The sequence below is a fragment of the Lipotes vexillifer genome, unplaced genomic scaffold (genome assembly GCF_000442215.2).
Source record: "Lipotes vexillifer unplaced genomic scaffold, Lipotes_vexillifer_v1.1 scaffold946, whole genome shotgun sequence".
NCBI lineage: Eukaryota > Metazoa > Chordata > Mammalia > Artiodactyla > Lipotidae > Lipotes > Lipotes vexillifer.
Genome location: NW_006776646.1, coordinates 1,898,516 through 1,922,915, shown reverse-complemented (window position 1 = coordinate 1,922,915; position 24,400 = coordinate 1,898,516). Strand labels below are relative to the sequence as shown.

General features: G+C 41.7%; 1 protein-coding gene and 1 non-coding gene across 3 annotated transcripts in view; both read left to right on the top strand.

Annotated features, from left to right (window-relative positions):
* Positions 1 to 2,891: 2,891 nt before the first annotated feature.
* Positions 2,892 to 2,963, top strand: TRNAE-UUC (transfer RNA glutamic acid (anticodon UUC)). The gene has a single exon. It is a non-coding gene; the product is annotated as a tRNA-Glu (tRNA).
* Positions 2,964 to 14,552: 11,589 nt separating this feature from the next.
* BBX (BBX high mobility group box domain containing) overlaps positions 14,553 to 24,400 on the top strand; it is a 282,615-nt gene continuing 272,767 nt past the window's right edge. For both annotated transcript variants that reach the window (XM_007450540.1, XM_007450539.1), the window contains exons 1-2: positions 14,553 to 14,728; positions 18,035 to 18,106. The gene's annotated coding sequence lies outside the window, so the exon portion shown is untranslated. The remainder of the gene's footprint in view (positions 14,729 to 18,034; positions 18,107 to 24,400) is intronic.

The window sequence follows — 24,400 nt, the reverse complement described above, 5'->3', positions numbered from 1 at the left end:
TCTATGTATTTGGCAAAACTGCTGGTGAGCAGTATGTGGTAAGAATATTCTCCCTTTCATTTATCACATGAAAGGTAAAGAGGCACAAATAATATGTGGAATATTACCACCCTGCTTTTGTTCCCATCCAGAAATGGACAAATCACCTTAATTGCAGTTTTCAATAAAGCAGATGCCAAGAGTTTTTAAGCCCACACATTATACCTGCTTTAGTTTCTAGGAGAAAATTTTTCTTGGAGTTTTTCAAAGACTCGTGTAACTAGAGAGGTGGAAGGGACACCTCCTTCTACCCACAACTCACAGGTGAGACTGTCTTGGACGTAGACTGTTAAATGGTAGTTGGTGGCAGGACTGGGGCAGACACTGGTCTCTGATTCCCACTGCAGTGCTCTTTCTACTTTACCAGGCTTTAGAAAAAAATTATTTGCTTTGTTCTAATAAAAATTATCTAAGGTTAAGTCCAATCATGGGTTTATAACTAAATCACATGTTTCCCTGAGTTGCAAAGGATTTCTTTTATATCAAACACAGAGATATAGTATAAGAAGCCCTAATTTCTTATTTCTTATTGTTGTCACTAACCATTCCACAAGGTCCTGAGATGTGAAACCAAGGAGAGGGAGGGATGAAGATTCAATGGCCTTAGTAGAGACTAGAGGTGAGTGAGGTCAGAAAGAGATAAGCAGAAAAACAGTTCTTGCCACCTAATGGACAAGCATCACTAAGCTGTCTTCTGCTGCTTTCCTGTTGCATTTGAGAAACTAAGGAATAACATCCTACTTCTTTTACGCATTCCAGCCTCTCATTTTTGCCTAAAATTGCCCAAGTATAGTGAGCTCTGCACCCTTCCCCCCAAAAAAGCCCCCGAACAACAACAAAAACCACGCAGTTCCCACACCCTCTGTGTTTAAACAACTCAGGGAGACCTATCTTGATCATCTTATTTAAGACCACCTCTACCTCTACACCCTGTCTCCATTCCCCTGATCTCTCTTTTTCCATAACACTCATCTCACTTAGTATACAACATAATTAACTCATTTATTATGTTTATTGGCTATTATATTTCTCTCCGCAACTAGAATGTAAGCTCCCTGATGGCAAGGATTTCTGTTTAGTTCTCTGATTGTTTACCTCGAATGGTATCTTGCACATAATAGGCGCTCAGGAAATATTTGTTGAATTAAAAAACGAAAATGAGAAAATGAAGAATAGGGAATTAAGGCACATCTTGACACATTACACGGTTATATTTGAAAAAGACTTGGACAAGATGCAAAGAAAAGATGGGGACAATAGAATCATATGAATACAAAGGAAAAGAACACTTATTGAACACTACGACATGCCAGGGACAACACAAAGAGCTTTATGTCCATTACCTTATTATCATAGCTATTATTCTGTTCCTTCAGTTGATGAAACTGAGGCTAGATAACTTGTTCAGGTTCATACGACTGGTAAGGGGTGGAGCCAGGGCTCAATACCCACACCTGACTGCAAAGCCCATGGGTGTCCCCACTGCTTTGTAGCAGACTATGTAATGCCACCCCTGTGAACCAGAGTGCTGGTGGAGCCAGCTCAGCATACAGGCCTGATTTTATTAAACTGGCTAAATGGACAGGTTTCTTTTGTGGGACACTAGCAGATTCATGCTGAACAGGTTTTGCTTTCCAAATTTACCACAGAACAAATCTCCTAAAAACATTCTTAATCAAAAGTAAATTGGGGGGAAAAAAAAAAAGTAAATTGGTATTGTTCATTCATGAATCAATCCCCCAAACCATGGAACTCAAATATCGGAACTTGTCACGTTGCCTGGGCAGTAGAAAATGGCTTAGTGAGCTAAGTACTCACAGATTCAACATATTGGGGCAGCCAGCATCAGACCCACTTCCATGGCTTACCTGCAATCACTTAGGCTATATAAAGGTAGAGATTTCTTCCCTGACTTCATAGGCATCTTTCCTTTTCTACTCTTCACCCCACAACTCGAGTTGATACTTTCACACATATATATTTCTTCTGTTTACGAACTGGGACACGGAAATATAAGTTTTACCGCTTTCATGGCTAACGAATTTTTAGAAGCAGAAGCAGACAGTAATCACAGGTATCTGGCTGATGTGATCAACGTGGATCTGAAGTAGTGATCAAGATGGAAGGGTCAGGGATATACAGGTTGGGGCTGTCATGGGGATATATGCCGGGGATATCTGAGACTAAGGACAGAGGAAAATGGGGAGAGAAAGGCCAGCTTTAACCAGTTCAGCCATGGAAAGGTTTGCATAAACTGGGGGGGGGGGTGTCTCTCTGGATCCTAATCACACATTTATTCACATTTGCTCCATCCCCAGCTCTTCTCTCCAGTAACAGGGATAAGGTAACAGTTTAGCTGTAACCACAACAAGCAGGGAAAGACAATTGTTTCTGAAGACTAGAAGAGAAAATAAATAATCAAGTGATTTTGAATGGTTGTTAAGGCATAAAGAACAAATAGTTTTACGTCCTGTGAGGGTTTTAGGGTGTGCCCCATAAATGTTTCATACAAGCTACCATTTAAATAATAGGCACAACCTGATGGAGCTTGGGGAGTAGAGCTGATTTGTGAAGCATCATTATTTATGTGGTCTAGTCATTCTTCAGCTTACGTGTTGATAAAAATAAGCTGGGTTGGGATATTTATTTAAAATTCAGAGACTTCTTCACACATCAGGGCCAGGAATCTGAATTTGTAACAAGTCACCTGGGTGATTCTGATGAACCACAGTTTGAAAGATGCTATCATAAGACTGCAGAGTACTACGGATGCAATGGTGATTTGGAGCTAAAAATGAGTTCATGTTTGACTACAGGACTACAGACCTAATAAGAAAACTAAACGAGGGAATTCCCTGGTGGTCCAGTGGTTAGGACTTGGCACTTTCATGGCCAGGGCCCGGGTTCGATTCCTGGTCGGGGAACTAAGATCCCTCAAGCTGCGAGGAAAGCTAAACAAGTCAAATCAGAAGAGCATAAATACTCTTAAATTCTCCAATGTTACCAAATAATTGTGAATATCACTATATTTTATAAAGAAGCAGAAGGAAATACTTAGCTCATTCCATCCATTGTAATCTCTGTGCCACCATATTAAATTTCAGCAATCTTCCAAGAATGGCCTTCCCAAATCTCTCAAGCATTTTAACTATCAACCTCAGAAGATAAAATTTCTATTTATCTTCCAGGGCTCCATATTACTGGACACAAAACATTACTCTACATGACAAGCCACACTTAAAATAAGATCTACTATTTATTGAGTGTCAGAGACTGTTTTTATATGCAGCATCTTGTTTAATTCTCACAATAAGCCTGACAGGTAGGGACCATTATAATCTTCATCTTAGAGTTTATGAAACTGAGGACTAAGGCTTAGCAGGTTTAAGATGTTTGTCCAATGGATGGAAACAAAATTTTGGTGGTGAGCATGCTGTAGTGTATACAGAAGTAAAAATATAATGTTGTACACATGAAATTTATGTAACGTTATGAACCAATGTCACCTTAAAAAAGAAGAAAAAAAAGAAGCTTATCCAAAGTCACATGACTAGTAAATAGCAGAGCCAATGTTTGAATTCAGATTTTTCTGACTCCGGAAGCACCAGCTCCTAAAGCTCTAAGCAATTCTGTCTCCACTGGAGTCTTTGTTCACACACACCCTATGGACATACACAGATAAAGTAAATGTCAATACTAATTTACCAAAGATACACAACCCCAGCAGAGTAACAGGTCTATTTCATAAAAAATGACATAAGACCAAAATGTAATTATGCCTCTCCAAAATATAAATAAAAACTAAAATCTACATCACTATCCAGTGCTTGCCATTCTTGCTAGACATGCTTTAACTATGGAAATGGTGATTCTTGTTGCTAGCAGGTAAACTTTTTTGATCAGTGTAGCTTCCACCTGAAACCTCCAATGCGTCATATTTTCTGACATATCTTCTTTTTTTAAATTTTTTTAAAAATTTAAATAATTTATTTATTTTTGGCTGCATTGGGTCTTTGTTGCTGTGCACGGGCTTTCTCTAGTTGCAGTGAGCAGGGGCTACTCTTTGTTGCGGTGCTTCTCATTGCGGTGGCTTCTCTTGTTGCAGAGCACGGGCTCTAGAGCGCAGGCTCAGTAGTTGTGGCGCACAGGCTTAGTTACCCTGCGGCATGTGGGATCTTCCTCGACCAGGGCTCGAACCCGTGTCCCCTGCATTGGCAGGTGGATTCTTAACCACTGAGCCACCAGGGAAGCCCTGACATATCTTCTTATAACCACCAATACTTAAAGTTTTTTGTTGCTGTTGAATACTCCTAATACATTTAGCCTCCTACTGAAATTTCTGAAGCAAACAAAATAATCTCTCCCAGCCACTCACTGGTACACACAAACCCTAGAATTCTAAAAGAAGAATACTGACCACAAAAATCATAAAAAGGACATGTCCCAAAATAGTATTTTCTTTTATGTAGAATACAAAGTCAATCTAAGAATCTAAAGATCTCATAATCCAGCCTTTTTCCTTAGTGAAGGAAAACCTCTTTACCGTTTAAAACAGCTAAAGCTTTAGCACCCTCAGATCCTGCATTTGCTCCTTTACTTTTAGATTCCTTCAGCATTGTAAACTGGTTTGCTCTGCCTCCATCTGTGATTCCAAGGAACATTTTGTATTATGTTGTGTATTATATCCATCTCTGCTGCTAGACTATAGGCTCCATTAACACGGGACCACATCTATTTGGTATCTCTTACAATAACCACAGTACCTGACGCAAAGAAGGCACTTAATAAGTGCTGTTGAATTAATTAATGGATGCGTGACCCATGAAACTTAGTGGCTCCTAGAGCTTGGTTCTTTCTTCCAACCTCACCAGGAGAATAGTTTGAACTTTAATGGATGCCTCTTTCTACTTTACTTCACTTAGGATTGAAAAGCCACTGGTTTTGCAGACAATCACCAAGAATTTGATTGGTGATTGTCTCTACTCATCACTTTGCAATACCTGTCAGATCACTGGCTCTTCCTCTTTTGGAGTGTTAGAGACAACTCCAGTAGGTGAAGGCAGATACAGCCTCCAAACTGGGAAGGGAAGACAGGATACAGTGGTGGGGGATGAAAAAGTGAGAGCTTTCTGCTGCGGGCTTTTCTCTTGTGAACAGAACAAGTAAGACTGGAGAGAAGCAATGGAACTCTACTGAGCAGTTAAGGTATAGCAGGAAGATACCAATCATCTAAGGCAGGATGGCCAAAGGAGGCCTCGTCTGGCTGCAGCCATTGACTTTGTTATGTCTGGAGCATTTGGGGACTTAGAGGGCAGAGAGACCCTTATCCCCCTGGCTGATGCTGGGGACCCAGATGTTGCTGAAAAGCCTTTCTTCTTCTAATTCAGAATTATCTACTTAGGGAAAGGTTTCTTTTATATTTATTTCTTCCCCCTCTTCAGCTCCTACTCAGGTCACATCTAAATGTAAAGTCAGAGCCAAGGGTGGGTGAATTCTGAAATCATCCCAGCATAACTTCTCCTAGAATATACCTTTCTTCCTTCCCTTCCTATTTCTTTCCTTCTTTCCTTTCTTCCCTTCCTCTCTCCTTCTATATTGTGACAAGCAAAGTTACTCATTTCATTTTTCCTTCTCTCAAATAGCACTGGCCAAAGGTCAGCACTTTAACAGACTTGTAACAGTCGATCTGATATTTGGAAAGAGGACTTTAGCAATCCAACAGACCAGAAATCTTGGTTTTTGAATGAAGAAGATGGTATTGTAAGAAAAATTGTCAAATGATGGAAAAGGAAAACATCTCTTTGCAAATAGCTAAATCCTCCTAAGACCTGGAGTCAATTCTTCCACTGTAAAGAGACTTCAGTCTGATTTCAGGTAACATTTAATGCTTCCTTTTTAAGCACTGTCACATTGTTCTTTTAAAGCTGTCCTTTCTTGTCAGCCATCCTCAATAGATTTGTTTTTGTCAATAACTCCATATGGTGAGGATGAGCCTAGAAGTGAATTCATATAAAAACCATTATTTAACACAAACTTTCCCCCTTAGTTTTAGCTCCATTACCTCAAAACATCACTGTTTTAGTTACCTTCTCAATTGTATGCCTCTCCTGTCTGTCCCATCCCACTCCAGGTTAAAGGAACCTTTCTCATGGGTTGTACTTCCCTCATTGCAAGTGCAGCTTCAGAAAATGTCCCTGGCCTATTGCCTATCTCCGAGCCCTGATAATCTCACTTCGTTTGGGGTTTAAATTATAGCTTTCTGTTGGTTGTTCCTTGCCGTAACTTTACCTGTGTGGTGATTCTAATAAATCCCCCTTTTATTTAGCTAGTTTGAGAAGATTGCTGTAGAATGTAATAGGAAGTAAAAATAAGTTTCAAAAAATTTAAGAGACCACCTAGGCACTCTAAATGTGTTCAGATTTCCGAGCTCTATTGAATAATACCTGAGAGTCTTGAGAAAATATGCAGTTAAGTTTGCACTGTTGAACACCAATGGAAATCCTTTCTGGAATGAGTCAAGGGATATAACAAATAAATAAACAAACATACAAGGAAATAATTTATTTCTAAATATTTGTGAGTATAAACTCAGGCCATAAACACTCTAGTTAAATTTCTTGGGATTAGGGGAAGAAAGGTGGATTCTGCAAATTATATGGTTGTAAATGAGATACCGAGCCTAGATAATATTCTAGAAAGTGCTATGTAGTGGAATGCCCATTATATCCTCCCATCCCTGTCCTCACTTTAGAGGATAATTTCTGCCTACAAACACCAAAAGAGCAGCCCTCCATTATAGGGGAGTCCTTGCCCCTCACCTGGTGGCATTGACAGCGAAGGAGGCCATGTGCTTTTTGTTTCCACACCTGATTGTCCTTACTGCACTTGAGTTCTGTGAAAGACCCCAATATTTGTCCAGTTAAGTTCCCTTTTCTCTTAAGCTTATCTCAGTGGCTTTATGGTCCTTGGAACGAAATGAAATCTGACTAAGATAAGCAAGTGAAGGAAAGATCTGCGTGTACTCAAAAAAAGGACCAAGTAATCGCTAGAAGCCACCGTGGAGCTCCTAAGACTAGCCTAAATCTATTTTTCTTTTGTAACAAGGTTAATAAACTGATAGCTCAGTTGCACTGTGGCCATTGGATGTGTTACAGGTCTCTTGTTTTTACCTGCCTAGTATCTAGTGCCTTCTTCTCTTAGTAGTACTCCAGTTTTACTTTGGAAAGCTAACAGCCTTTGTATGCAATCCTTTTTTCTATTGTTTTCTTAAAGTATTTTCAAAATATATTTGATATATACAAAGGAATAATGTAGCATCTATGTAAGTTATAAAATGAGCACCTGTGAGTCCACCAAGAAGCAGAATGTTAGCAACACATTGCATCCATCTAAATAATTCTGTACTAACTCATCTGCCTGCTGCCTCCAATAATGCCCCCTTCTCCCCACAGCATGTAACCATGCAATCTTGGTGGGAGGGTCAAGCAAAGTGTCCTCTTCTACTTTGGCCGAAGAGTAAGCATAAAACTTGGATAAGGGCAAGTGGACTCTTCCATTCCACTCTTTTTAGTGGCACAAAGAAGGGAAGGAAAAGAGTTTGAGCAAATTCATCATAATGAAGATATTCTCACCAAAAGTGATCTCAATCCCTGGAGCTGACAATGCCCCTGGGCTTTCTGAGATCTGGTTCTGCAGCTTTTCTTTTATTTCTAAGAGCCTTCTCATATCATTCCATAATTTCCCCTTTTTGTTTTAATTAACCAGAATTAGTATAACCCACCCACCAAAGAACTCCTCTCTGGTAACATTAGTGAATGAAAATTTCATAAAGCCTTTTGACAAAGCCCATCAGATGTCTTCATGAGTGGGCTGCAAAAAATATGGATAGGATGAGAGTGAAATTACAAAATAATGGTCACCTTTGGAGAGAACTGGAGAGAAACTGGACCAGCGAATGGGGCTTCAATTGTATATGCAATGTTTTGTTTCTTATAAAGAAATCTGAGGCAATATAATAATACGTTAAATTATAATAAAGCTCCTACATGATTGCTATTTTATATTATCCTTTATAAATTTCTTTAGGTTAAAATTTTTTTTTTTCTTCATGGGCCTCAAGGGATCTCAGTTCCCCAGCCAGGGATTGAACCCCAGGCCATGGCAGTGAAAGCGCCAAATCCTAACCACTAGACCACCAGGGAATTTCCAGCTCTAAATTTTTAAAATTTAGGTGAAATTAGGTGGCTCTATCACAGGTTCAACAACTGTGGTCATGGGAGTGCAGATTAATGATCAATGTCTACCTGTTGGGGGTAGGTGCTCTAGGTTCTGCCTTAGACAATGCTTTTAAAAATGACTTGGAAAAATGTAAAGAAGGCATCAAATTTGTGAATGAACCAAGGGTATTTAAGTATTTTATATACATTATTTTTTATCAAATCCTTTCAATAACCTTATGAGTTACATATTACCCTCCCCTTTACACATGAAGAACTGAAGCAAAGACAGGTTGTAAAATTTGTCCACACAAATTAGTAACTGCTGCATCCAAGCTCTGAACTCATGTTGTTTTAACTCCAAAGCCTTGAATCTTAACCACTATACAACCACAGGGTTATAAAAGCTTATGCCTCAGTTTCCCCAAAATAAATCGTATAATGGAATGGAGGAGACATGGCTTAACAGCCCACATTTCAAACAAAAGGTTTTTTTGGAGAATAAGCACAATAACGGTCAGCAGAGTGATGCGACTGCCAAAAAAAGCGAGTTCCATCTTAGGTTGCAGTAATAGAAATTTTGTATCAGAGAGAAGGGAGCCATGGTCATGCTGTACTGCAAACTGCCTCCGCCCCCACCTGCTCTAGATATCCCATGTGAAGGACAATAGGCAGGGTTTGAGAGAAGACCAAGAATCAGGAATAGGAAGAATGATTTAAGGAACCAGGACTGTTCACCTGGAAAAGGTACAGCTCAAAGCAGGAGGCCGTCATGAGAGCTGTCTTCACATAATTCAAGTGGCACATGGAAAAGGGATTAGATTGTTCTATGTGGTAACCAGGGAATAGAAAAAGGAGCACTGGATAACACTTAGGAGGAGAGAAGGTATATTTTAGGAGGAGAGAAGGTATGTTAAAGATTTGGAAGAACTCTGTAGTGGTCAAAACCATCAGAAGATGAAATAGATTGTCTTGGGAAGAAAGGAGTTCCCAAGAGCTGGATGTGTCACAGTATACCTTCCCTGTTCGGGATGTTGTTGAAGCTAATGAGACGGTGGCTAGAAGGGCTGTCTAATGGTAATGCTAGTGTTAACTGACTTTATTATCAAAACCATTAGTGTAAAGTCATTTTTATGGTATGATCCTTAAGTGACGCCTTGGCAACTCCCCCTTCCCCTGCCTGCTACCTAAGGCAGAAAGCTTGCAGAACTAGGTGTCTAGAACCTTACTACTACCCCAGCACTGCTACTGGCTGTATAATATTGAGAGAATCATTTAACCTTTCCCTGCTTCAATTTTTTTTAAATAAATTTATTTATTTTATTTATTTATTATTTTTGGCTGCGTTGGGTCTTTGTTACTGCGCGTGGGCTTTCTCTACTTGCGTCGAGTGGGGGCTACCCTTCCGTGTGGCGCACAGGCTTCTCATTGTGTTGGCTTCTCTTGTTGCGGAGCACAGGCCCTAGGCGCGTGGGCTTCAGTAGTTGCAGCACGCGGGCTCAGCAGTTGTGGCTCGAGGGCTCTAGAGCACAGGCTTAGTGCTTGTGGTGCATGGGCTTAGTTGCTCCACGGCATGTGGGATCTTCCCGGACGAGGGATCGAACCCTTGTCCCCTGCATTGGCAGGTGGATTCTTAACCACTGCGCCACCAGGGAAATCGCCCTGCTTCAGGTTTTTTCATCTTTAAAAAGAAGTTTCCTCTATCTGTCTCACCTACCTCACGTGGATTTTAGTGAGTATGACAGGCTATCCCAAATGTAAAGGTGCTTTAGAAAATTTAAACAATATGTGGGTATAACCTATGATGACTATAATGTAAGTTCTGTTCACCATATACCTGGGACGCCCAACGTTCTCTGGAACCTGTCTCATCCCTAGATTCTCTCTGATTCTTTTTAAAATTTATAGTCTTTTTATTTGTTTGTTTTTGCTTGTTTTGTTCATTTGTTTTACAAATCTTTGTTGAGTTACCGTTACATGTTAGGCAATGTACAGGCTATTGTGCTAGCAACTGCTGGAAAACAAAATGACGGATGAAACATCATTTTCTTCAAGGTGTTTACCATCAAATAGAGATCTCTATCAACATACAAATAATGTAATACAAGGTAAGGCATTTGAATGCCTTAAGAGTAATATAGATAAAATGCTACAGAAGATCACAGGAGAGAGGGAATTCCAAGATGATTTGGCTAGCACTGCTCTAGGAAAGCAGGGTGTTTTCCTCTTTCTTTCTACCCCCCAACTCTGCTGGGATCCAGTAGAAGCTGGTTCTCTTCAAGATTATGAATTTTTGCATTGCTGCTGAGAAATGGTCCAGCTGTCCAAGTTCTAATTTCTAGTCCCTTTGCATTGGCCTTGGGGAAAGAGGTGTGATTTTCTCTATTTTTCTCTTATATGAGAAAAGAAAGTGAAGCTCAGCGAGGTCAAGTACAAGTCAAAAATTGTTATGTAAGGCAGACCCTCCTCTCTGCAACTATCTAGAGTTTCAATGCACAAAGCAAGGCTTGTTTCAAGGAATGATTTATTACAAGTTTGCCTTTTCAGGTGCTTAATAATGGCCACCCAATAGGATGTTTGCTTTATGCTGGGATCAGGCTGACATCCCTTTTATGTGCAGAGATGCTGGAGTTAGTAGAAGGCAGGCTAAAAGGAAATTGCAAACACTGGGCAAGTAAGTTGCAACAGGTTCTATAAGCTCCATTTGATGTGAAGGTTAAGTCTGAGAAAACATCCTGTAAAGCAGCTGTATTGGCTTGTATGTGTGAAAGGTAAAAATAATATTTTTTGAATGTTCAGTATGTTCCAGGTTTAAGCATTTTATATGGATTGTTTCATTTATGGTTTCTCTTGTTACCCTACAAACTAGAAAACTGAGTCTTGGTGTGATCAAGGAATTTGCCAAGGTTACACAGTTAGGAAGTGGTGAAATCAGGATTTGAAATAGGACTGAATAAAGAAATAATGTAAAATAAGGAAGTAAAAAGTTGTTTATAGATATATACACATGTACACATAAACACTTGTATGTGCACATTTACACATATATTTAAATTTACTCTTCCCAAATTATTTTGAAATTATTTTATTTCAAAATGAAGTTAAGAAAATGGACAGTGAAGGCCATGAAAAAGAGGAATATGCTAACCATGAGTTCAACCTGTGATTGACCATCAAATGTGAAAACAAGAAAGGAAAAACCCTTTCTTGGAGACTCTTTTCAATGTCATTTTACTCAGGAAACCAACAGTTATTTTTCTTTTCATAACCCTACATTATAAAAATTAAATAAACTCCCTGAAAGCTATGATTTTTCATATTTTTAATTTGGGGGCACTACTGGCATTTAAAATTTCTTGATATTTATCGTTAAATAAGATAATTAAAATTCTAAAAAGTATTTCCTAAATGATAAATGGTAAAGTGCTACATTACATTTAGTTCTAAGCCTCTTCTCCTTACTTCCTGGCAAGGCTTTACCTATCACACAAGAGACTGGAATTGTATTCCATCACTTCTAGGAGCAGGCAATTTTCCTTTTCCAAAATTCTGATATGCACAGTGCCTACCTAGCACATAGATCCTTCTCAACAAATGATTTGCAAAAGAGTACTGAATGATGGCTTATACTGCCACATAATGCCCCAAACACCACCAATATGTAATTTGTGTTAAAAAAAGTGCCGTTATCCGAATCTAAAGGCTCTGTGGACCCACCAGTTTTCCAGTAGCAGTTATGACTTGCAACTAATCATTTCTATGCACTTTCTTTATGCTCCCTTGCAACAGTCCTGGTCAGTTAGTACCTTGTACTGTCAGAGGTCTCCAAACTTGAATACAAAAACCCTGGGGCACGTGATAAGACTATATCATAGGAGTGTGGGGAGAAAATATTAAAACTCTTATTTAACTTCTATTTTATTATATTTTTGGCTGCACTGCGTGGCTTGCTGACCTTAGTTCCCCAACCAGGGATCGAACGTGGCCCGGTGAGCCCTAACCATTGGACTGCCGGGGAATTCCCTTAACTTTTATTTTTATTTCATGCTTTTTCATTTAGTTTCTGTGATTGCATGCTTTGTAATAATAAATAATATATCCATGTAGTGGTACATTTTAAAAACATACACAGAAATATACATATATTGAGGATACTCACTCAAATGTTTTACTGATAGCAATGGGTGATCTAAAAGTGTGAAAATGTAACTCTAAATAATCCGCTAAGCTAAGTATACTTCAACCAAAAAAAAAAAAATCTTTGAGACTATAAAGAAATAAAGAATGTTTTCCTATGGCTGGGGTTGGGGGTAGGGGTGGGGAATGGGCAGGTCTTTCATATTTTTCATAACATGAATATACTAGCAAATAATTCACAGCATTTCACTCAGCAATTAAATATAGCAACTTGTGCTGATTTTTTTTTCTTCCCTCTTCAAAACAGAGAACAGTGAAATCCTGAAAAAGTTTTTCTGGCTTTTCCTCTATCTGCCTCTTGTCCCTGAAGTTTGTCATTTGGAAGGAAGGACTGTCAAGTTATTTAAAACCTGTGTTGGGTATTAAAGAGTCCTGGGTTTAAGTTCCTTCTTCACTGGTATTCTGTGTAATCTTGAGCAGTCTCATTTCTCTGATGGATAAAATAGAGATAACAATACTTAGCACCAATCTCAAAGCAGTGTGTAATGTGGATAAAGAACACTTTGTTCCTTCCGTCAACTAAATGCAGAGCATCATTAATATAATCTTTAATATTATCCGTTTAAAATGCTGTGGTTTTATATACTTTTCCCTTTTAAAAATTATTTTCCTCTAAAAAATAAACAAAACATCACATTTCTAAATACCACTGTTTGTTGTCTAAACTTCATAAACTTCATAAAATTTTCTCTGTATCTGTTTCTGGTTCCCAGTCTTTCACACACACGCATATCCACACTCATTCGATAACTTTATGGATGTGAGAGAAAAATCTCAAGATAACATCAAGGAAATAAAGCGGGATTTGAAATAAGTTCTCTTATCCAGCTTTCCTTTAAGTTTTAAAGCTACGCATCTAGGCCATAAAATCATGATGTTTATTTAATCTTCAAAATGTTTGTGTTTAAGAATAATTCACAGACTCTTAAATCAGAAAGAACCGTAAGAAAACATCTAGGGCCTATGATAATGCCTGGTACACAGTAGATGCTGAATAAACAGTTAGTGAAGTAAAACTGGGAGAACCTTCTTATTTTAACCTTAAAAGAAAAAGTGAAAACAAAACCCCAAACCAAATCTGGGCATTAAAGAGGCTGAAGTAGTTGCTCAAGATTGTTTAACAAGTTTAAGAGTTGGGTCTAGAATTTGTTCCTCTTAGTTTCCAGCTATGTTTTTTTCCCAGCAACCTGTTGACTTGTTTATATAGGACTGTCAAATATAATCTGTCAAAGATGCATCACAGAAAAAAAAATTAGAAAGAAGAGCCCTTGGGTTCTCCATCTCCCAAAGTCAACCAACATGTGATGTTCACATATGATGTGAAATATGGAAAGTAAATATATATATAAAATGCAAAATATAAATCTTGCATATATTGATTCAAAAGGCCTATTTTTAAGGAAAAGGGGCAATAGCCGATCTTCCATGACTTACTCTACAGCACTGTTTGTATGCCCACACAGGTGATCTGCAGTCCTCTGACCAGCTAAAAGTAGAGTGGCTATTTCAGCAAAATGTTTATCTTTGTTTCTGTGTATTGTTGTGTTGATTTTTCTCAATTTACCTACGAATGAAGCACTAACAACCTCAGTGCTTACAGTCCTAATAAACTTATCTTGCACTGTTTTGGCCTATGTGATAGTTAACCCATTGACAAAAGAAATCCAAGTTGATAAAAGCCTTTCCTGGCCACTTGTTAGCCAGGTCAGGCTGTAAAATCATAACACAATGCACGCCTCTTCCATGGGGCACCACAAGGCAACGATTAAAAAAAAAAGAAAAAAAAAAAACCCTCACTTCCATATCCAGTGGAGTTGTAGTTTATTACTATAACCCTCCCAAGTCAAAAGGACACCAGTTTCAAGCCTTGAAACTCGGTGCAGACAGGGTTTTTCGCTCGCAACCCACTCTGCTGGGCCTCTCTACCTGTCCTCTCCTACTGTCTACAGGTCCCGAACATTAGAAAATAGAAAATGTGATGATCTTTGTGTGTCTCTGTAAAATGTGTGTATGTGTGCGTGTGTTTGGGTGTAACGGGCCTTCTGTTTGGCCGCGCGGCCTGTCCATCACGGAGCGGGCCAATGGCAGGCTGCCTTATATAAAATGAGTGTTTTCAGTCTCTCCTGGCTGCATGTACTGTATGTGGAGCAGTGTACAGTGAAGCGGAGGCAGAGCGGCTCCGCGAGCTCCTCTCTCTCCACTTTCCCATAGAGAACCCCTGACTGGCCGCTGAGGGCGAGCCACATACACGCCCTCGCGCCCGGCGAGCCCGCGAGGTAAGCGCCCCCCCCATCCCCAGCCCTTCCCGGGCGCTCTCCCCGCACTTTCTGTTTTCCTACTCACTTGCGAGCCGCCGGGCTGCAGCCCCAAGGACTCCGCGGCAGGAGCAGCGGCGGCGGCGGCTGTGGCGGCAGCCGGTAGGCTGGACTTGAGGAAGACGGAGGGAACCCCGCGCGTCCGGAGCCGCCGCCAGCCGGCCAGCTCCCCGGGCACTTTACCCCTCCGCCAAAACTTTGGGTCGGGAGAGGTCGGGGGCGAGGGTCGCCGCGGCCGCGCCGGCGGCGAGCGGGGGGCGCGAAGGCAGTGCCCTGCGGGCGGGAGGCTGGGGGCCGGGCTGGGGAGTAGTAGGCCAGCCGGTGCCAGGCTGCGTTTGCAACCAGCACCTCTCGGCACACAGGCAGCGCCGCCCGAGAGGGGCACGGGAGCCGCGGCGCGGGCAGGAGCAGCCTGAGGAAAACAACAACAGAGCCCTCACGCCGGCGGGCGGCTCTTGGCCGCCTGGGGAGCCCCAAACTTCATCTCGGCGAAAGTACGTGGAGCCCAGCCTGGGCTCGGCTGCCGGGGAGGTGGGGCCTGGGGAGTCGGGGCAGGGGAGGAAGGTACAAGGAGCCAGCCCTCAGTGGATTTATCGAACGTTTCGTCTGCGTCGGTGACCGGGAACAGCAGCCCAGTTGCTCGTTCATCTGGAGAGTTGGGATTTGGGTGTTCCGGCCCCGGAGATCGGTGCCCTCTCACCCCCCCACCCCTAACCAAATGCGCGGCGAGTAGAGAAAGTGCTGTTTTAGTGCCAGAGTGGCTAGGAGGAAGAATAGGGGGAGAGGGGGAAGAGGGCGAGGGAGAAGGGGAGAGAGAAGAGGGAGGGAAAGCCGGCGGGGGCGGGGGGTGAGGGCAAGAGAGAGAGCGAGAGAAAACCGGAGAGGACGAGAGGGAGAGCGAACGAGAGAACGGGAGGGAAGAGAGGAGGGGGAAGAGGAGGAAGGAGGCTGTGTCAGGATTTTGCTTGAATGTGGGATTATGTTGTGTCAATAAGTTTAAGGTGGAGAGAGCGAAGCTGGCGGGGGGGGGGGGGTGGGAAGACTTCCCCGAAGCGGGCCGGGCTGTGGGGCAGGGGTCCAAGGACGGGTGGGAGTGGCTGGGGGGGGGGGGGGGGGGTTGGTGGTGGAGGGGAGGAGGAAGGCCTTGGCTGTTTAAAGTCTTATTTCTGAAGGTAAGTGATGGCATTGCATGGTCGCGATGACAGAAAACTTGCAGATCCTTTATCCGGGGATGGGGTCGATGCCTCTAGAAAGAGCTCCCCAGCCCTCTTAAGCCACACTCGTGTTACCCTGTTATTTGCTGCGATCCGGGTCGCTAGTAAATTACAGAAATCAGACTCGAGGTTTCTTTTCCTCCTCCACCTCGTCTCGCTCGCTCACCCTCAGCAATTTATTATTATTATTTTTTTTATTTTTTGGTATTGTATGAAACTTAACGTAACTGAGACCAAACCCGAGTCCTGTAATTTACAAGGACCCTGAATCCAGGAATCTGGAACACGTTTATGTGTGAAATAATCCGCGATCATTTCAGCTAAATGAGGAAGGTAAAACGAAACGATGCAAAAAGCTAAGACACAACATGTACGACAGGGGTGGGGGGGAGAGGGAGAGACGGAGAGAGAAGCTATTTTTTGCTTTCCTTTCGGTAGAAAGGAAAATAAAGCGTGCATTCCCCTTCCCTCCTGGTGTGTAGGGTCCAGTCAATATTTTAACTGTTTGAGGACAGATTAGTCCAGGTGGATCTCGCCGAAAAGTTTCGCGAGGTGGGGTGGAGGTGGGGGGGTACGAAGGGGAAGGTGGGTGGAGGTGATGGGGGATGGGGACGGAGCGAGCTCTGCCTCTGCTGATGGTCATTGGCCTGGGGCTTTGAAACCATTGCCTGTCCTGCTAATGACACGTCCAGTTCTCCTCTCCCGGCCGCGGACGCCGGGCTGCCGGGGACCGGGGTACTTTCCCCGCGCGGGGAGGGGCGTTCTTCGCCATCCCCTGGGGTTGCCCACTCGCGACGTGGGGCCCCCACGCGCGCCTCTTCTGCGCGCCGCCGCCACCTCGGCTCGCGCGACTTTTGTAGCCAGCCCGCGGCGAGGGGGCGCAGGGGGTCCCCGGCGCGGACGTCTCCGCGCGGCCACCCCTCTCCCGGCCCCACGCGCGCCGCGCGGTCCAAGCCCGGAATGGCAGCGCCGGGCGGAGCGGCTGTGCCCCCCCCGGGGGGCAGCGGAGGCAGCGGCGGTGGCGGCGGGATCTTCGCCGGGGCCCGCGGGAGGAGGAGGAGAGGGAGGAGGAGGGGGGGAGGAAGAGGAGGAGAGGGAGGAGGTGTTTTCTGTCCAGACCGCCGCCAGTTCGAGCGGGCGCGGGGACGGGGACACCCCACTCGTTGCTCCTCCGTTATGGAACGGTGTTTAGCAGACTTTTACGCCCGGAGTGTGGGCTTTGCACTTCATTTTTTTTTCTTCCCCCTCTTCCCCAAAGCAAGATGGACTCTATTCCCTTTCTCTTTCTCCCTCTGCCTCTGTCTTGTCAGCCTTAAAGATCGACATTTTGTACTAAGATGCAAACTTGATGGTGACCAGCAACAAAGCCGGGGTGGGATCCCTCGCTGCCTTCCTCCCTCTCCGTTTTCCAGCTCCCCCCACCCCGACCTCGAAGACCTGGTGGCCCTGCACTTGACGCCGGGGGCTCTGGTGAATGTGTTTCCCCGCTCGGTTCCGATCTCCAATCTCGGGATTGTGACCGGGGCCGGGCGTTGGGGCGACATTTGTGGCCGCCCAGGTCTGCAGGGCTGAGGGCTGCGCTACCTGGATCTGCTGGATTTGCTGCCGTCGCCCTGCTACCTCCTGCCGGCTCCTGGGCACGGGGAGGCTCGGACTGCCTATCCATTGCCATGATTTGGTTCCTGGTGCATTTGTCCTGGGGGCGGCGATCACTTGTGCAAGTTGATGAATGCTCACGATGTGGGTTTTGGGGTTTGCAGGATGGATCAGCTGCCTTGTACATACCGGGAGTAGGGGGCAAGTGTGCTGGAGACACCCTAGAATGCCAGCTGGGCTACCCTCCCCTCAGCCTCTGCCCTTTGAATACAGGGAGCTTCTTTGCCTTTATTGCCCCACAGTTCGAGCGTAGAGGTGGGGATGGTAAGAAGGAGGGGTTGGTGGGGAGCTGGACTTCTGGGTTTCGGGGTCCTTCCTTCACAGATGTTGCAGGAGTTGGGACTCAGTTGTAAAGCTCTACTACACTGATGATGTACCTTTATTTGATACTTTATAGGTCACTATCATATGACAAAGGCTTTGCTGCAGTTCATCTTCCTCCCTGTGTACTTTCCATTTGCCTTCCTGGGTAAGTATGCAAACTCTTCATACAGGGAAGCTGGATGGTATTAGTAATGACATAAGGGTTCTTACTGTACACATAAGAAGATGCCTTATTGTGTTTGCAGCATCCCAGAAACTTGTCTTGCTGAGTTTCCCATAGCAGAAGTCAATTTATGATTTCTAGTATTTACAATTCAGCTATGGTTATTATTATTTTAAGATAGTTGAAATGTGCATTTTGCATTTTCCTGCAAGTGTCATTTGAAAACTTATCTTTTTTAATTGATAATAAAATTTTACATAGAGTTGAAGGCCTAGGAAATTTAATGCTAGATAATATTGTAGAAAGATTGTAGCTTGTGAGTAGAGAGAATTACTAAAAACCCAAGGAATCATTGCTCAGAAGACCTCTCTAAATTACAGTGACTGACATTTGCTTACTCTTTCCTGGGCTCTCTTTTCTTAGGGAACTTGTGCTGTTTGTTGACAGTTACCTTTTTAGTGGGGGAAGGGTGGACTGGGCAATATAGTAAATCTAGCATTTAGTGTACCAGCTTGATTCAAAAGGCAAATAACTGTCCTAATTGATAGTAATTTTTGTCAAAATTTATATATTTGGAGAAATTGAGTGCATTTTAACAGTCTGTATATATAATAACTAGCAACTTTGAAATCTGACACTAAGTGCCTTTTTCAGATGTATGCCTCCCAAATGGAAAAGTTGGTGAAATAACATGTGGGACAGTAAGTGCCTAAAAAGTGTGGTTGTGAGAAGTAACCCTCTGGGTGAAAACTGAGGGTTTAACATTTGAAAGCCGCATGGTGAGCCCAAACTGCAGAAAACCAGTGTGTAATTTTGCCCCTCCATTGTCAGAAACGCCTCAGGTACTCTAAGTTGCTGATACGTTAAGAAAACTGGTTGTAAGAAATTGTGTAAATCAGCTTTGGTGCTTTGTAATATTACCATAATGAAGACAGGCTGTATTTTGTGAATGAAAATGGACTTGAATTCAGTTTTCCATAAAAGAAAAAGAAAAGGGACCTTATTTTGTTTCCTGGCTTGCTGGCATATTGTGTATGTTACTAAAAGATTGTCTTAGCATTGAGAAGAATTGAGTTTTGAAGACCAGGCCTTTCTGGTAGTTTCTGTATGGTAGCAAAATGTACTTTGACATTGTTGAGAACCTTAGATGATATATAATAGAAGTTCTGTGTCCAGCATTTTTTCATGGAATGTAAAATATCGTGTTGTTTCAGATAGAAGAGCCTCCTAATATGTCACATGCATAACAGGCCAATTGGAGTGGTCAGAATGAGATGGGTCTGTAAGATGAATTTAGTACACACCAAAATATGTGGATTTCAGCGTCTTTGTTTTTTTTTTTTTTAAAGCTTCTTTGCAAGAGAAGTTTTTCATTTTTGAACATATGGCAAGAGTATTCAAAATGCATTCCTGATTACTGAAGAACACCACATTTATACATGTGAGGCACATTATTTTGTTCACTGGAGCAAACTTTTAATGCTAGTTCTTTTGCCGTAGAAATATATTTGACCAATTCAAAATGTAAAATGGGAATAGATAATTTCCAGCATAAAAGCGATCTGATGAGCTCTTGCATTTCTTTGAGATATCAAATAACTGCTTCATTAAAACAATGTTTTCAAGAAAAGTCTTGGTCTTTGAAGTCAGAGTAGTTTTTTTAGTATAAAATTTGAAGTAGTGATTTTAAAAGTCACGCCGACAATGAGTTACAAGTTATTTGCATCTAAAATGTATTTACTGGATTTGAGGCTTAGTTTTCTTTTTTTTTTTTTTTTTGTTTTTTTTTTTTTTTGCTGTATGTAGGCCTCTCACTGTTGTGGCCTCTCCCGTTGAGGAGCACAGGCTCCGGACGCGCAGGCCCAGAAGCCATGGCTCACGGGCCCAGCCGCTCCGCGGCATGTGGAATCTTCCCGGACCGGGGCACGAACCCGTGTCCCCCGCATCAGCAGGCGGACTCCCAACCACTGCGCCACCTGGGAAGCCCGAGGCTTAATTTTCAAAATAAGATTTTAGATAAAGGTTTTGCTTCTACATTGCCAAGAGTTTTCAAACTTCTCATTTTATTATTCTGCATATCTCTATTAAGTTCTGAAGCTGAAGTCTTAATTTGCATTTCACATTTAAAGCTAGCTATTGAAAAGGGGGTTCATCTATGTTGTTTCTTAGTGGTACGTCTTTGGAGGTACTGTGGCGGTTTTAGGTAGAATCTTCCCCTAGGGACTAAGATACTAACAAATTTTGAAATTTTGGCACCTTTCTTTTTTTTATATCCACCTTGATCTTTATATCCAAATTTGTAAAACAATGTTCCAGGTTTAGGAGTTTGTGAGGTAGCTCTGCTTTTAATGTATATATAGCTCTGCTATACAACTTGAAAAGTGTATACTGTCTTTGACCTTACAGACCTGATCTTTATACTTCATCCATTGGAACAGATTTGTTTACACATTGAATTTATAACAAGCTTTGAGTGAAAACTAGGATGAACATATATTTATGATTTGCTTGTGCTGTAAGTAACTCTGTAATTGATAATGTTTTTTGTATATAGTTAAAGAAGGAACAACAGCCTTAAAATGTGGCACAACTTATGAAAATCTAATTCAGCAGCTAAAGTATTTGTACAGCCATATTTTTCAGTAAAATTACAAACATAATTTCTAATTATTAATCATCAGCCAATATACTTAATGTTTACGTTTTCCTACATTTCATAAAGAGCATGGGTAAAACAAGGGCTATAGTTTTAATGGGATCTTACCATGAATATCAATTACTTTAATATTAGAAATCTTTAATAGAAGTAATAAAGACTTCACAGTTCAACCCTATTAAAAGAACTTTTTGAAAATAGCCTCATTATAGATGTGCCTGTTTTTGCTGTACTAACAGAAATCCCTGAAATTATTAGTCTCTCGCAAGAGTGCACAAATGTTTAAGATTGTGTTTTTAAATGTTCTGAATTACTAAATATAGGCAGTTAATTTTGGCATATTGCATCACCACCAGTGTGGCATACCTATATTTTAAAATTTAAACTTAAGCAAGTATTTATCTTAAGAAGAAGACACTTTTCTTGAACTCGTAGTTTGAAATCCACCTTGTTTTTCAACATTTCACCGCCAAGGGCACCTTTTAAAATAGGTCTGAGTGGTATCTCTCCTGTATTTTTAGTCAGCTTCCTTCCTCTCACTATGAAATGAAAACAAACCCAAATTATAAAAACATTGAAATTTCACTGCCTCACTTTTAAAAAAATTAATTATTTTATTTAATTTTTGGCTGCGGTGGGTCTTCGCATGCGGGCTTTCTCTAGTTGCGGCGAGCAGGGGCTGCTCTTTGTTGCGATGCATGGGCTTCTCATTGCCCTGTCTTCTCTTGTTGCGGAGCGGGGGCTCTAGGTGCATGGGCTTCAGTAGTTGTGGCTCTCGAGCTCTAGAGCACAGGCTCAGTAGTTGTGGCTCTCGAGCTCTAGAGCACAGGCTCAAGTAGTTGTGGCGTGCGGGCTTAGTTGCTCTGCAGCATGTGGGATCTTCCCGGACCAGGGCTCAAACCCATGTTTCCTGCATTGGCAGGCGGATTCTTAACCACTGCACCACCAGGGAAGTCCCACTGCTTCATTTTTATCATGTGCCCCAAGTAAATTGAGTGCAGGAGGTCCTCAGCTACCCTTTGAGAAACACTGCTCCAAAGGTGGTAAGGACTAAGGCTAATGACTGAATGGACATTCTTCCAGCTTGAAGATTCTGTGACTGTAATTCCATCAGTGGGTTTGTACTGCCTCAGGGGCAGTCATCACATACTGTGTTGAATTGTTGAGATTTCTGTATTTTAAGTCATACCTGAGGAAAGCACTTTTTGAGTTCAGCTTCACTCAACATTCATATGTGTTCATATTATCCCTTAGAAGGCAATTATAGTTTCTTAAAATGCCAGGACATCGTTTTATAACTGTAAAGATATACCCAGAAAATCCTCATGTCTTAATGGGGATTGTTTTCTTTCCTTTTTTTTTTCTTTCAAAGAAAAAGATAAAGTGAAAATTGAAATAAGTACCAGTTACACAACGGAAATTCAAAAGAAGACAAGCCAGTAAAGAATTCTATCTAATAGTATATATAAATAGAAAATGAAAGACTAAGGGAATGAAAGACTTAAAGGATTAAATATAGACCATGAAGCATTGACACACCTTCCAAAACATAAACTTAATAAGTTAATATATGTGAGTCAGTTCCAGGATCTAGATAGTAAAATATCTTCAGATAGTGAGGAGGTTGGGTAAAATACAAAGTAAAAATGATTAAGAATGAATTGGATTTTATGAAATCTTAGAAAAGTGAAAAATATTGTAAAATATTGATTAAATAATTAAACCAATAGTTAAATATAGCCCTTGGGTGAAAAGATCAGGGAATAAAACAGAAAATCCTGGATTGGAATGACTGAGATCCATCCTGAAAAGGACATAGAAGTTTGGATATTTTGTAAAGGGAATAATTTTAAAAAAGGTTGATAACTTATTTCAAAGGACAAATAAGAATGAGGATAAAAGTTGTTTAAAGCAGCTGTATTTCTCAAATGTTTTTGAGATCTATGGTAAGAAATACCTTTTATATTCCAATCCACATAAAAAAACGTGGAACGAAAGTTTCCTGAAACAGTACTAAGAGCAGTGCTCTGATGTTTTCTGTTCCTATCTAATCTTTATAAATCTAATCTGTTCCAAACAATTTTATTAAAAAAAAATACAGGGTGTCATTCACTAAATTTGTTTTATGACTTACAATTTAAAAAACACCAGTTTTGCTTGCAAAATATGGAATTTCCCAGGCCCCATCCTCATATTCTGATTCAGTGTGTCTGGGATAGGGCCCAGGAATATGCATTTTAATGGTACTGCAGTGATTGTGAAGCAGGTGTGAAGTCCTCTGACATATTTTGAGGAACTCTGGTATTAGGGATTGATGGCTAAAGATTGAAAAATATTGAATGGAGTCACATACTTGAATGTGGGCTTAGAGTTCATTTACTGCTGAGGTCCCTTCCAAAGTCTCAAGATTCTATGGCTGTATTTCAGTCAGCATGTTTACAATACTCAGAGGGCCCTCATCGCACTCTGTAGATGTCCCATAGTAGCAGGTATAGTACAGAGAGCAGAGGCTTTGCAGCCAAAGAGCCCTGGGTTTCACTCTTGCTGCCTCTCTAGCTTATAAGCTGAGGGACTTTGGGCATGTCACTTCAGAATGAACTTCCATTATCATATGTGCAAAAGGGCATCTTAATATTTACCATGCAGCAGAATGAGAATTACTTAAGACAATAATGTCTGTAATGACCCTTTTCCACAGTCAGCGCTCAATAGTATATGATTTATAGTTATTCAATACATCTCATCTCACCCCAACTCCCACTAAGTTTGAAATTTCACAAGGCTGTGCCTTTTAATTTTTGTTTCCTCCAAAGTAATTTTCAACTCTGATATCATGAATCACTGGTGCATTTTTAACTGGATGTGAGGTGCTGGACAAACAAGTTGTTACTGAAGGAAATAATAAGAATAACCAGGAGGAAAAAAAGAAAAAAACAACTGAGGCATGCCACATTTAAGTACAGTGCTCCTTCAAGTTGGGGCAATGATTCTCCCACCTCTTTAAAAAGACGTAGCACAGAGCAGTACACAGTTCAGAGTGGTTAGTTGACAGCACTGGACATTCCCTCTGATGACTTTGATACATCTTGGAATGTCTTAGAGCATCAATTCTCTTTTCTACCAAGACACGTGCGACTAATGTTTACGCATGGGACACTATGAGTTCCCTGGTTATAGACATAGGTAAATTATGCAGTTTTTTTTTTTTTTAAGATTTATTATTTATTTATTTATTTAATTTTATTTTTGGCTGCCTCGGGTCTTAGTTGTGGTAGTCGGGATCTTCGCTGAGGCATGAGGGATCTTTTGTTGAGGCGCGCGAGCTTCTCTCTAGTTGTGGCTTGCAGGTTTTCTCTTCTCTAGTTGTGGCTTGCAGGCTCCAGGGCGTGTGGGCTCTGTAATTTGCGGCATGCAGGCTCTCTAGTTGAGGCGTGCTAGTTCAGTAGTTGCGGCACTTGGGCTTAATTGCGCCGCGTCATGTGGGATCTTAGTTCCCTGACCAGGGATTGAACCCGCATCCCCTGCCTTGGAAGGCGGATTCTTTACCACTGGACCACCAGGGAAGTCCCATGCAGTCAGTTTTATAGGTAATTCACAGTGTGATAAAGCCACTTCTTTCC